This window comes from Amblyraja radiata, chromosome 6 (assembly GCF_010909765.2).
Source record: "Amblyraja radiata isolate CabotCenter1 chromosome 6, sAmbRad1.1.pri, whole genome shotgun sequence".
NCBI lineage: Eukaryota > Metazoa > Chordata > Chondrichthyes > Rajiformes > Rajidae > Amblyraja > Amblyraja radiata.
This window is the reverse complement of record NC_045961.1, coordinates 100621994-100636457: the sequence shown is the minus strand read 5'-3', so window position 1 is coordinate 100636457 and position 14464 is coordinate 100621994. Positions and strand designations below refer to the sequence as shown.

At 47.9% G+C, this 14464-nt stretch overlaps 1 protein-coding gene across 1 annotated transcript in view; it reads right to left on the bottom strand.

Moving 5' to 3' along the window:
* Positions 1-14464, bottom strand: part of cd99 (CD99 molecule (Xg blood group)) — a 71126-nt gene that overhangs the window by 38805 nt on the left and 17857 nt on the right. The window lies entirely within an intron of this gene.

Here is a 14464-nt window from a genome sequence, read left to right as displayed (position 1 = left end):
TCAGAAAGCTCGGTCCCTTCTTAAACAGTGCCTCAGCGTTCCTGGACCAGTCCAGTTTACTGTCCAGGTAAACTCCAAGGTATTGTAGAAAATGCAGATGCTGGTTTAAACCAAAGATAGACACAAAATGCTGGAGCAACTCAGCGGAACAGGCAGCATCCCTGGATAGAAGCAATGGGTGACTTTTCGGGTCGAGATCCTTCTTAGAAGGGAATCAACCCGAAACGATGCCCATTCCTTAAACTCCAAGGAACTTGTATCCTTGGTAAACTGCACATCCACACTCTTGATGAAGTCAGGGGTGTGCCTCTCTTCCTAAAGTCCACCATTAACTGCTTATTGTTGTCGATGTTGGGCTGCAGGTGATTCAGCCCACACCACTCAACAAAGCACTGATATTATACACAGGACATATTTACAGACATGCCCACACAATGAAATAATTTGCATGTACATCAGTTGCCAAACTCATAGGTCAGCAAAGTTAGGCACAGGATGAGATGCATAAAGACACAGAGGAACCTCCCTTTACTGGGAAGTTCAACAGAGTTCTGCTCACATTAAAACTCAAGGCCAATAGTCCACACAATATCACCATCTGGTGTGCCAAAGAAAACCGTAATCGAGTCAGAGTCATCCAGCGCGGAAACAAGCCCTTTAGTTCAACTTGCCTACACCGGTCAACATGTCTCATCTACACTGGGCAGCACGGTGGTGCAGCGGTAGAGATGCTGGCTTATTGGCCTGTCCCAATTAGGCGATTTTTTCGGTGACTGTCACAGTCATAGTAGGTCGTCGAAAAAACTACCCAAGCAAAATATAAGATGCTGTTCCTCCAATTTGCGCTGGGCCTCACTCTGACAGTGGAGGAGGCTCAGGACAGAAAGGTCAGTGTGGGAATGGGAGAGGGTTTAGCAACCAGGGAGATCAGGTAGGTTTAGGCGGACTGAGCGGAGTAGTTCAGCGAAACGATCGCCAAGCCTGCGCTTGTCCCCTCCCATTCCCATAATAACCTTTCCACCCAGGGCCTGTTCTATTGTCAGAGTCAGGCCTCATGCAAATTGGAGGAACACCACCTCATATTTTGCTTGGGCAGCTTACACCCCAGCGATATGATTCTTGATTTCTCTAACTTCAAGTAACCCTTGCATCCCCTCTCTCTCCATCACTCCCCCACCCAGGTCGTACTAGCTTCAAAGTCATCTTGGTGAGTCTCTGCGAAGACCCTGTCCCACTTTCACGACCTCTGCCGAGTTTGCCCTTGACTCATACTCGCAGCATGGTCGTCACGAGGTCGTAGGTAGGTCGTAGCAGGCCGTGATGCTAGTCGTAGGTACTCGTGGCATCAAGTGGGTTGGGGCGTTTTTCTAGCCTGATGAAAAATGTCCACGAGTAAAAAAAGGTCATGAATTCGGTCGTGAAAGTGGGACAGGCCCTTAACTTGTTTTCACCGAGACCCGAGCTAAAAATGACATGTTTCCTTCATCATTTTTTTTGTTGCATATCTTTCCTGCATTTGTTCTTATATCAAGTTCAAGTGAGTTTATTGCCATGTGTCCCTGCATAGGACAATGAAATTCTTGCTTTGCTTCAGCACAACAGAACATAGTAGGCATTGACTACAAAACAGATCAGTGTGTCCATATACCATGATATAAATATATACACACATGAATAAATAAACTGATAAAGTGCAAATAACAGATAATGGGTTATTAATAATCAGAGTTTTGTCCGAGCCAGGTTTAATAGCCTGATGGCTGTGGGGAAGCAGCTATTCCTGAACCTGGTTGTTGCAGTCTTCAGGCTCCTGTACCTTCTACCTGAAGGTAGCAGGGAGATGAGTGTGTGGCCAGGATGGTGTGGGTCCTTGATGATACTGCCAGCCTTTTTGAGGCAGCGACTACGATAAATCCCCTCGATGGAAGGAAAGTCAGAGCCGATGATGGACTGGGCAGTGTTTACTACTTTTTGTAGTCTTTTACTCTCCAGGACGCTCACCGTCAATATCTCTAGTTTCCCTTTCTCCTGACTGTCGGTCTGAAGAAGGGTCTCGACCCGCAACGTCACCTATTAGTTTTCTCCACAGATGCTGTCTGACCTGCTGGGTTATTCCAGCTATTTGTGTCCATAATCCAGAAAGGCTCTGGAACAAAGAGCACTGTAAAAAAACAGCGGTGACCTGGATTCTGGTCCGGTGACCTAGTATTGCTAATAATTTATCGTATTATTAATATGTACTTTTATTTATTGTGCTGTTTCATTAATGTGGCTGTAAAGGTCCAGCAAGCAGGAATTCATTGTTCACTTCTCGATGCATGTGACAATTAGCTTGCCTCACGAGTTCAGTCATCCAGTTACTGTTACACATTGAACAATAGTGGGTCTTCATACGCAGACGGGCTGCGGGACGGAGTGCGCGGCTTCGATGGGGGGAGTGGGCCGCTGGAGGCTCTGCTGCAGCCTGGTGCATGGCTGGACCGAACGCCACTCCAAGACGCCGAGTACGTTGACCGCACGTGGCCTACAGCGGTGGAACAGCGGCAGAGGACACCACGGCCACGCTTGGCCAGGCTGACCCGGCAACACTGCCAGGGCAACAGACCTTCATGGTCAGATCAAGATCCCTGCACTTATAACTAGTGGGACTTGGAACTTGGCACCAAACTGGCGAAGATGTATACTGACTCAGTTGTGCGTCTGTGGAATTATTTGCCTCAGAGGGCGGTGGAGGCCGGTTCTCTGGCTGCTTTCAAGAGAGAGCTAGATAGGGCTCTTAAAGATAGCGGAGTCAGGGGATATGGGGAGAAGGCAGGAACAGGGTACTGATTGGGGATGATCAGACTTGATCACATTGAATGGCGGTGCTGGCTCGAAGGGCCGAATGGCCTACTCCTGCACCTATTGTCTATTGTACTACTGCTACACACTTGATGAGTATCTGAGATGGATCAAATTATGAGGATAAAATCATAGATCAGACTAGGTGAATCGAGGACCAGAGGACAAAGGATTAAGGTGAAGGGGAAAAGATTTAATAGGAATCTGAGGGGTAACTTTTCCACACAAACGGTGGTGGGTGTATGAACAATCCTAATGTTTAAGAAACAGTTTGACAGGTACATAGATAGGGCAGGTTTGTAGGGATATGGACCAAACGTGGGCAGGTGGGACTCGTGTAGAAGTGACATGTTGGCCGGTGTGGGCAATTTGGGCCGAAGGGCCTGTTTCCACACTATATCACTCTCTTTTCCTCTTGCTCTTGCTATGACTCTAAGTGCTTCTGTATATTGATACTTGTACTGAGCCCCGGTATACAAAAATGAAATTTACTGTACCACGGTACATGTGACAAATAAATAAAGTAGCATAATGGGTTGGAGATGTGTGGGAGTCTCAGAATACCAAGAAAACCTTGCGTGACTGAAGTTACTTGGTTCGAGAGGAAATAAGGTGACGAGTGCAATGTGGTTAGATACAAAATGCTGTAATAACTCGAGTCTGAAGAAGCTTGTCGGCCCGAAATGTCACGCATCCCTTCTCCCCAGAGATGCTGCCAGTCCCGCTGAGTTACTCCAGCAGTGTGTCTATCTTCAGTTTAAACCAGCATCTGCAGTTCCTCCCTACACAAGTGCAATGTGGTGATGTTTGCAGCCTCCCTGCACTTCAACCAAGCAGACACCGACGGCCTGCCATCTTCATATATCTCACAACACCAGAGAGCCATTTGGCCCATCAAGTCCATGCTGGATCCCAAAAGTATATTCAATCCCACTACCCAACTTAGAAACATAGAAAATAGGTGCAGGAGTAAGCCATTTGGCCCTTCGAGCCTGCACCGCCATTCAATATAATCATGGCTGATCATCCAACTCAGTATCCTGTACCTGCCTTCTCTCCATACCCCCTGATCCCCTTAGCCACAAGGGCCACATCTAACTCCCTCTTAAATATAGCCAACGAACTGGCCTCAACTACCTTCTGTGGCAGAGAATTCCGCAGATTCACCACTCTCTGTGTGAAAAATGTTTTTCTCATCTCGGTCCTAAAAGACTTCCCCTTTATCCTTAAACTGTGACCCCTTGTTCTGGACTTCCCCAACATCGGGAACAATCTTCCTGCATCTAGCCTGTCCAACCGCTTACTTATTTCCCTGCAGCTGAAGAAGGATCTCGAGCTGAAACGTCACCTATCACTTTTCTCCAGAAAATGCTGCTTGACCCGCTAGGTTTCTCCAGCTTTTTGTCTTAATTCGCTACAACCTGTTCTTTCGCTTGCTCATCAACCCCCCCCCAACTCACCCCCACACCCTCCCCCCCCCCCCCACCCCATAATTGCAACGCAGGTGGGTGGCAAATTACAGGTAAGGACACAGTGTTGGAGTAACTCAACTGGTCAGGCAGCATCTGTGGAGAACAAGGGTAGGTGACGTTTCGGGTTCAGGATCCTTCTTCAGAAGAAAGTATGCCTACACTGCAAAATCTCCTCAAGGTATACCTACCTTGAAGATAGGCACAAAGTGCTGGAGTAACTCAGTGGGTCAGGCAGCATCTCTGGAGAAAATGGATAGATGATGGTTCACCTTGGGTCCCCTCCTCAGACGTTGAGCCTAAAGAAGGGTCTCAACCCAAAATTTCACCTATCCATGTTCTAGAGATCCAGAGATGCTATCTGAGCCATTGAGTTACTCCAGCACTTTGTGTCCTTTTTGTGTAAACCTGCACCCACAGTTCCTTGTTTCTATATACCGGCAATTTGCAGTGGCTGATTGACCCAGCAACCTGTGTAAATACTCTCTTCTCAAGATTACCCCCCAGTCTAGTTCAGTAAAAAACACTGAGTCAAGCAGTGGAACAACTAAACTTTATTTTTAGATTGAACAGCAAATTCCCCATACTCTAAACCCCTAAACCATCGCAGGTTCGATCCTTGTCTCTGCCTGGCCGAGCCCTTCAGCCTCGTGCAAGCAGACACACTCCAAAAGGTCAGGCAGTCCCAAGCGCCCTTCCAGAAGATCGACACCGATTTAAGATGGAGCCACCTTTTATAGGTCCACGAAACTTGAGGGGCCGAACTACATAGGGGTGGTCTCTTTACAGTCCATTCAAACATATTAATTACATCAATACATTATTGACTGTTCCCCAAACCAATTAGATTCTCCCTTACATTGTTTCTAGGAGAAGCTTCTGGATGGAAGCTAACTTAACTGAATAATGCAACATTTACCCTGGAACTCAAACAAACCTGCCAAGGGCTCAACACTTTGGTCAATAAACAAACAGCAAGGTAACTATCTCGCAACATTATTTACAATTCGTTTGCAGTAATCCAATCAAATTCATGCATTTATACTACTTTGGAGGTCCTCTGCAAAAGCTCATTCAACTGACAATTGAAGTGATATTCATGCATTTCTTATCTGGGACCTAGACTTACTGGCAACCATTCAGTGGCTTGTCTAATATATACAGAAACACAGACTTTACCTAAATGGCCTAGCAATGCATGAATCCTTTATTCAATTTTGGTTCTATTCCTGCTCCTTTTTGGCCAGGATTTGCTTATGCACAGGATACTGGCATGCCTAGAGGACACCCACCCAGAGTCACTGGTAGATGGTACAAGCTCCACACAGACAGCACCGGAGCTCAGAACTGAACCCAGGTTATGGAAGCTATGCAGCAACAGAGCTACTGGTTAGCACGCAACAAAAGATTTTCTCTGCACTTGGTACATGTGACAATAGACTAAACTTAGCTGGTTGTACCACTGTGTCAAGAGTGTTTTATTCTCATAAGTCTCAAAACAGAACAATTAAATTCTTACTTGCAGCAGCACAACAGATATTTAAACATAGTTCGTAGCAGACACCATGATATACAACAACAAAAAAACAATTAAAAAAAACATCGTGTAAAAAAAACCAAAATCAAAGCCTGAAGTCCCTGGCGCAATTAATTAATATAAATATTTCTTTTTTTTTCATTCACGTTTAAATTATAATGTTTCATGTTTTATGTGTCATTCTTAATTGTTACTGTATGTCGTGATGTTACTTGCGAGCGGAGCACCAAGGCAAATTCCTTGTATGTGAACACACCTGGTCAATAAACGTATTCATTCATTCAGTTTTTTAGTTTAGAGATACAGCGCGGGATACAGCGTCGGATCGCGGGTCCGCACCGACCAGTGATCTCCACTCATTAACACAATCCTACACACACTGGGGCCAATTTTACATTCATACCAAGCCAATTCACCTACAAACGTACAATTAGCCTGAAAAAGGAGCATACCGGAGGACTGGGAGAAATTCAGAGACCAGCAGAGGAGGACAAAGGGCTTAATTAAGAAAGGAAAAATGGATTATGAAAGAAAACTGGCAGGGAACATAAAAACTGACTGCAAAAGTTTTTATAGATATGTGAAAAGAAAGAGATTAGTTAAAACAAATGTAGGTCCCTTGCAGTCTGAAACAGGTGAGTTGATCATGGGGAACAAGGATATGGCGGACCAATTGAATAACTACTTTGGTTCCGTCTTCACTAAGGAAGACATAAATAATCTGCCGGAAATAGCAGGGGACCGCGGGTCAAAGGAGTTGGAGGAATTGAGTGAAATCCAGGTTAGCCGGGAAGTGGTGTTGGGTAAATTGAATGGATTAAAGGCCGATAAATCCTCAGGGCCAGATAGGCTGCATCCCAGAGTACTTAAGGAAGTAGCTCCAGAAATAGTGGATGCATTAGTAATAATCTTTCAAAACTCTTTAGATTCTGGAGTAGTTCCTGAGGATTGGCGGGTAGCAAACGTAACCCCACTTTTTAAGAAGGGAGGGAGAGAGAAAACGGGGAATTACAGACCAGTTAGTCTAACATCGGTAGTGGGGAAACTGCTAGAGTCAGTTATTAAAGATGGGATAGCAGCACATTTGGAAAGTGGTGAAATCATTGGACAAAGTCAGCATGGATTTACAAAAGGTAAATCATGTCTGACGAATCTTGTAGAATTTTTCGAGGATGTAACTAGTAGCATGGATAGGGGAGAACCAGTGGATGTAGTGTATCTGGACTTCCAGAAGGCTTTCGACAAGGTCCCACATAAGAGATTAGTATACAAACTTAAAGCACACGGCATTGGGGGTTCAGTATTGATGTGGATAGAGAACTGGCTAGCAAACAGGAAGCAAAGAGTAGGAGTAAACGGGTCCTTTTCACAATGGCAGGCAGTGACTAGTGGGGTACCGCAAAGCTCACTGCTGGGACCCCAGCTATTTACAATATATATTAATGATCTGGATGAGGGAATTGAAGGCAATATCTCCAAGTTTGCGGATGACACTAAGCTGGGGGGCAGTGTTAGCTGTGAGGAGGATGCTAGGAGACTGCAAGGTGACTTGGATAGGCTGGGTGAGTGGGCAAATGTTTGGCAGATGCAGTATAATGTGGATAAATGTGAGGTTATCTATTTTGGTGGCAAAAACAGGAAAGCAGACTATTATTTAAATGGTGGCCGACTAGGAAAAGGGGAGATGCAGCGAGACCTGGGTGTCATGGTACACCAGTCATTGAAAGTAGGCATGCAGGTGCAGCAGGCAGTGAAGAAAGCGAATGGTATGTTAGCTTTCATAGCAAAAGGATTTGAGTATAGGAGCAGGGAGGTTCTACTGCAGTTGTACAGGGTCTTGGTGAGACCACACCTGGAGTATTGCGTACAGTTTTGGTCTCCAAATCTGAGGAAGGACATTATTGCCATAGAGGGAGTGCAGAGAAGGTTCACCAGACTGATTCCTGGGATGTCAGGACTGTCTTATGAAGAAAGACTGGATAACTTGGTTTATACTCTCTAGAATTTAGGAGATTGAGAGGGGATCTTATAGAAACTTATAAAATTCTTAAGGGGTTGGACAGGCTAGATGCAGGAAGATTGCTCCCGATGTTGGGGAAGTCCAGGACAAGGGGTCATAGCTTAAGGATAAGGGGGAAATCCTTTAAAACCGAGATGAGAAGAACCTTTTTCACACAGAGAGTGGTGAATCTCTGGAACTCTCTGCCACAGAGGGTAGTCGAGGCCAGTTCATTGGCTATATTTAAGAGGGAGTTAGATGTGGCCCTTGTGGCTAAGGGGATCAGAGGGTATGGAGAGAAGGCAGGTACGGGATACTGAGTTGGATGATCAGCCATGATCATATTGAATGGCGGTGCAGGCTCGAAGGGCCGAATGGCCCACTCCTGCACCTAATTTCTATGTTTCTATGTTTCTAAACCTGTACGCCTTTGGAGTGTGGGAGGAAAGCGAAGATCTCAGAGAAAACCCACGCAGGTCACGGGGAGAATGTACAAACTCCGTACAAACAGCACCCGTGGTCAGGATCGAACCCGGGTCTCTGGCGCTGTAAGGCAGTAGCTCTACCACCGTGTCGCCCTGTGCTGTATTGGTGAAATACACAAATTTGCCAAAAAGCTACCAAGCTCCCACACTGCATCCAAACCAAACCAAAATTAATGCAACTAAATGAATAGCCCTCTTCTCCAGCTCAGCTCAAGTGGAGTCTGGGAAGGTCCCAAAGGCGACCTCACCAGCGCCGTGCCAACTTATCAACCGATCGCTTCATGAACAAGGTAACCCAAAGGTCACACAAAGTGCTCTCAGGACACGGATGTCTCATGTATAACAACAGCTGCACTAATGAGCTCTAATAATTATTGGAGGGTTTTTTTGTGTCCACTTTGACGGACATTTATGTACACCCAGGAAGTTGTGAATTTGTGGAATTCACAAATTCCACAGGGCAGGGAGGCCAAGTCACTGGATGGATTTAAGAGAGAGTTAGCTAGAGCTCTAGGGGCTAGTGGAGTCAAGGGATATGGGGAGAAGGCAGGCATGGGTTATTGATAGGGGACGATCAGCCATGATCACATTGAATGGTGGTGTTGGCTCGAAGGGCCGAATGGCCTCCTCCTGCACCTAGTTTCTATGTTTCTATGTAACATACGAGGAATTTGATTTGCCACACAGTCATAGCATTAAAAAGCACCAAAACACACAAAATACATGTTAACATCCACCACAGTGACTCCTCCACATTCCTCACTGTGATGGAAGGCGAAAAAAAAGTGCAATCTCTTTTCTTTGTTCTCCCGCGGTCATGGGCCTTGAGCCTTCCATTGACGGGACGATCTTGACTCCCGTAGCCGGAGGTCGGGAAGACCAAATTAAAATGTTGTTCATCAGCCTGAAGTCTGATGTTAAACAATGAAGGAGGGGTTGCTGCATGCCAAGGGCAAAAACCATCTTCTGATTCACATCCTTTCACACGACCCATGACTAAGAAACAAATACAGGACAAACTAGGAGATCCACCCTACACAAGAAATGGCGTTGTTTCAGATGATAGACACAAAATGCTGGAATAACTCAGCTGGAATAACTAAGCTTTTTCCATTGAGAGTAGGGAAGATTCAAACAAGAGGACATGATTTGAGAATTAAGGGACAGAAGTTTAGGGGCAACATGAGGGGGAACTTCTTTACTCAGAGAGTGGTAGCTGTGTGGAATGAGCTTCCAGTGGAGGCAGGTTCGTTTTTATCATTTAAAAATAAATTGGATAGGTATATGGACGGGAAAGGAATGGAGGGTTATGGTCTGAGTGCAGGTAGATGGGACTAGGTGAGAATACGTGTTCGGCACGGACTAGAAGGACCGAGATGGCCTGTTTCCGTGCTGTAAATGTTATATGGTTATATGGGTCAGGGAGCATCGGTGGAGAAAAATGAGGGGTGACATTTCAGGTCAGAATCCTACCCGAAACGTCACCTATTGGCCTCCACTGCCTTCTGAGGCAGAGAATTCCACAGATTCACCACTCTCTGGGTGAAAAAGTTATTTCCTCATCTCCGTTCTGAATGGCTTACCCCTTATTCTTAAACTGTGGCCCCTGGTTCTGGACTCCCCCAACATCAGGAACATGCTTCCCGCCTCTAGAGCAGGGGTTGGCAACCTTGTTCTACATAGGGGCCAGGACACGTGTCTGTGAGCGGATGGCGGGCCACAACTATCACATGGATCCCGCCCCCAATGGCAGGCATCAAATCACGTGTTCACATAGATCCCGCCCCTTCGAGGACGCTACCCTGATCACTGGCCCCTTGTTACGGGCACTCGTGAACACGGCTTACCTACGGATCATCGCCTTGGCTCTGTCCTGAAGGCGGAGGCTCAAATACTCACACTCACTCGACCCCGGCCTATTGACAACCCCGATCCCGACAGTGAAGCCCAGACACAGATGGTGCGCGTGTGGCCGTGCCGGTGAATTTGCGCAGGATGCGGTACAGCCAGAGCTCGGCGTTCGGCGCTGCTGTACGGCTCCGCCATTGCGTCCCCCAGCGCAGTCCTCCTTGCGTCACCACCTGGGCGCCACGGCCTTGGGCGTACCGGAGATGACGGAAGTCTGCGGGCCGGATAATTACGGGGGGGAAAAAACGCTTGCGGGCCGGATGATTTCTGGTTACGGGTCGCATTCGGCTCAGGGACTGTAGGTTGCCAACTCCTGCTCTAGCGTGTCCAATCCCTTAATAATCTTATATGTTTCAATAAGATCCCATCTCATCCTTCTAGATTCCAGTGTATACAAGCCGACTCACTCCATTCTTTCAACATATGACAGTCCTGCCATCCCGGGAATTAACCTGGTGAACCTAATCTGAAGAAGCGCCTCGACCCGAAACGTCACCTATTGCCCCTCTCCAAGGAACGTTGCCGACTGGCCCGCTCCAGACTGCAGGAGTACGTGTGACAAGGATACTGTATAAAATTTGTAAACACTACGTTACAACAAATTGAAAAGCCTCCGAGAATGCAGGAAGACCTGTTTTGTATATATTTTTTTACTTTGAATTATAAAATTATTAAGGGATTGGACAGGCTAGATGCAGGAAATATGGTCCTGATGTTGGGGGAGTCCAGAACCAGGGGCCACAGTTTAAGAATAAGGGGTAGGCTATTAAGAACTGAGATGAGGAAAAACCTTTTCACCCAGAGAGTTGTGAATTTGTGGAATTCTCTGCCACAGAAGGCAGTGGAGGCCAATTCACTGGATGCATTCAAAAGAGAGTTAGATGGAACTCATAGGGCTAGCGGAATCAAGGGATATGGCGATAAGGCAGGAACGGGGTACTGATTGGGGATGATCAGCCATGATCACATTGAATGGCGGTGCTGGCTCGAAGAGCCGAATAGCCTAATCCTACACCTATTTTCTATGTATCTATGAATACAATTTTAAAAAATTAAATTTGCTCTCTACAAAGATGTTGTCTGTCCCGCTGAGTTACTCCAGCATTTATCTGCAGTTCCTTCCTACACACTGGGTTATTTAGTCGCCACAGATGGAGGCCACAGGGGCAATCATGTTCGATAATTGAGCAACAGATACAGGGCTGCACGGTGGCACAGTGGTAGAGTTGCTGCCTTACAGCACCAGAGACCCGGGTTCAATCCCGACTACAGGTGCTGTCAGTGTGGAGTTTGCACGTTCTCCATGTGACCTCGTGGGGTTTTCTCCAAGATCTTCGGTTTCCGCCCACACTCCAAAGACGTACATGTTTGTAGGCTAGTTGGCTTGGTATGAATGTAAATATTGTCCCTAGTGTGTGTAGGATAGTGTTAATGTGCGGGGATCGCAAGTCGGAGTGGACTCGGGGAGCTGAAGGGCCTGTTTCCGTGCTGTATCTCTAAACTAAAGATACACAAAAAGACAAAAAAAACGGCAGGATTTAGTGTTAATTTCAGTCAAAAGTACAGATCAGGACTTGTTGCAGATGACTCTGCTGCCAAACATTCTCGCTCATAAAACACCCTAGATTGTTAATGTAAGATTGTGGTTCTTCCAACACCATTTACCGACAAGCCAATAACCCCACCTAAAGAGTGGCTTGAATGGAATTCACACTCACTCTTCAAGATTGTAGATTGATTAAAGTCATGGAGCGATACAGTGTGAAAACAGGCCCTACGGCCCAACTTGCCCACAACGGCCAACAATGTCCCAGCTACACTAGTCCCACATGCCTGCACTTGGTCCATATCCCTCCAAACCTGTCCTATCCATCTTCTTCTTCTGCCGTGTGTCTTTTAGACCTGCAGCTCCGTTGAGGCGAGCCAGGCCAACGTGTCATCGTCCAGGTCAATCAGACCTCGTTCACCATTGGGTGGCCGGTGTTTGGGGCAACTGGTGACTATGTGTCTCCACTGTCTGTATTGGGTCCCCACACTCGCAGGAGGCGCTGTCCACGAGGCCCCACCATGTATCTGTCTAACTGTTTCTTAAATGTTGGGATAGTCCCAGCCTCAACTACCTCATCTGGCAGCTCGCTCCATACACGAACCGCCCTCTGTGTGAAAAAGCCACCCTTCAGATTCCTATTAAATCTTTTCCTCTTCTCCTTGAGCCTATGTTCGCTGGTCCACGATTCTCCTACTCTGGGCAAGAGACTGTGCATCCACCCTCTCATTGAATGTATCCTTCTCACCTTCCCCTTATGTAACCATGAACCATTCAATATCTCCTTATCAGCATCTGCTTTGATCTGCTGTTTTCACTCCTCACCCTGCCATATCTCTGGACTCCCTCTTCCCTGACTCTCAGTCTGAAGAAGGGTCTCAACCCGGAACGTCAGCCATTCCTTCTCTCCAGGGATGCTGCCTGTCCCGCTGAGTTACTCTGGCACATTGTGTCTTTCTTTGGTATAAACCAGCATCTACAGTCCCTTCATACACTACAAGTTTACATATTTAGTTTAGTTTTAGTCAGTGGGTGTGGGCGTGGTGCTGTGTTACAGCTGCGGCTCGCCTGCAGTCCGCCTGTCTTTTTATCTTTTTTGTCTTATTGTTAATGTTAGATGTATGTTATAGCCTATTTTTAGTTGAGTCCTAGACTAAGTGGGACCCGTTGGGTCCCTGTCACACAGGAGGCTTTGTCCCCCAACGCAATATTCCACCACACCCATAGCCCCCAACTGCACAGGAACGGCTCATTTCCCCTCATCCCTAGCACTCTCTCCCCCCTCCCTCTTCTTTCCACTCTCCTCCTCCACCAATCCCTCCCTCTCCTCTCGCTCTCTCTCCTTCCCCCTACCCTCAGTCAAGCTCCCTCCCTCCATAACTCCTCTCCCCTCCCGACCCCCATCCTATCCCCCCCACTCCTCACCTCTCCCTTTCCCCCCCACTATCCCACCTCCATCTCCCTCTATTCCCCACTCCCCCCCTCCTCTCCCGCTCCCCCTCATCACCTCCTCCCTCTTCTTTTCCCTCGCGACCTACACTCCCCCAATTCCTCCCTCACCTCTCCTTTCCTCAGTCAATCCCTCTCCCTCCTTCCACAACTCCTCTCCCCTTCCTCTACCCCCTCTCCTCCCCACTCTCCCTGCCCAGGATTTCGAGGTTGCCGCTCCTCTCCGATCTTGCGTGCCGCAGAGGAACATCAGCCGTCGGTGCCCTCAAAGCCAGGCCTCGGATCAGCCCGGAAGCAGCAGCAGCGACGGTTTGTGGGTGGGGGGAGTGTGGTGTGGGTGGAGAGCTCGGAGAAAAGACGGGGGAAGAGCCATGGGGGAGAGGGGGGCTATCACGGGGGAGGGGGTCAGGAGCCAGCGAGGGGGAGCAGAGGAAAGGGGCTGGTGCCGCGGCGTGTTGCGATGGTGGTGCATTCGGGACTCACAGCGGGCGCTGGACGCTCTCCCCGCCGGGATCAGATTCACCGCTTTCTGTTTGGCGACATCTCTGCGCCGCTTCCGGTCCCTTCGGAAATTGCGTCCGGTTGGAGACCTCTGCCAGCCATCCTCAGCTCTAGTAAAGACGCGATGGCGCAGGAAGGGGCGGACCGTCCCGGGGAGTGACAGGAGAAGAGACTAATCCGCGCGCTGCTGACATGCAGGAGAGGAGATCGATCTGCGCACGCGTGGTATTTACGATTTCTAAACCTTACTAACTTTTGCAATATACCACTGATCGGAGCGAAACTTGGTGCACTCGCAGCACAAGAGAACGGCGAGTGAGCTAGCAAAAAAATCGTAGTACAATCGCGTACCGTTTTTGCACAAATATAAAAACCGCGCAAACCGGAAGAGCACAAGATCAGAGCTTTAGTTATGTATAGATTATGTGAGGGGTGGGGGAAACTTTTTAACCTCTTTCTTCAACGGAGACGCGACTTTTTCCGAGTGCGGCCTAACATCGAGGAGCTGGCGGCCTTGAGGGCTCCAGTCGCAGAACCAGTGGACTTACCATCACGGAGCTGGCTGACTTCGGAGGCTGTAGTGGCGCTGCTGCTGCGACCCGACTTCGGCCGCGGGCCCTGTGGATGGTAACATCGGGAGCTCGCAGGTCCCTTGTTTGTGACTGATTTTAGGGAGCTCCAGCAACAGTACCTTCGTCCGCCCCGATTGGCGGGACTTGAATCGGCCCG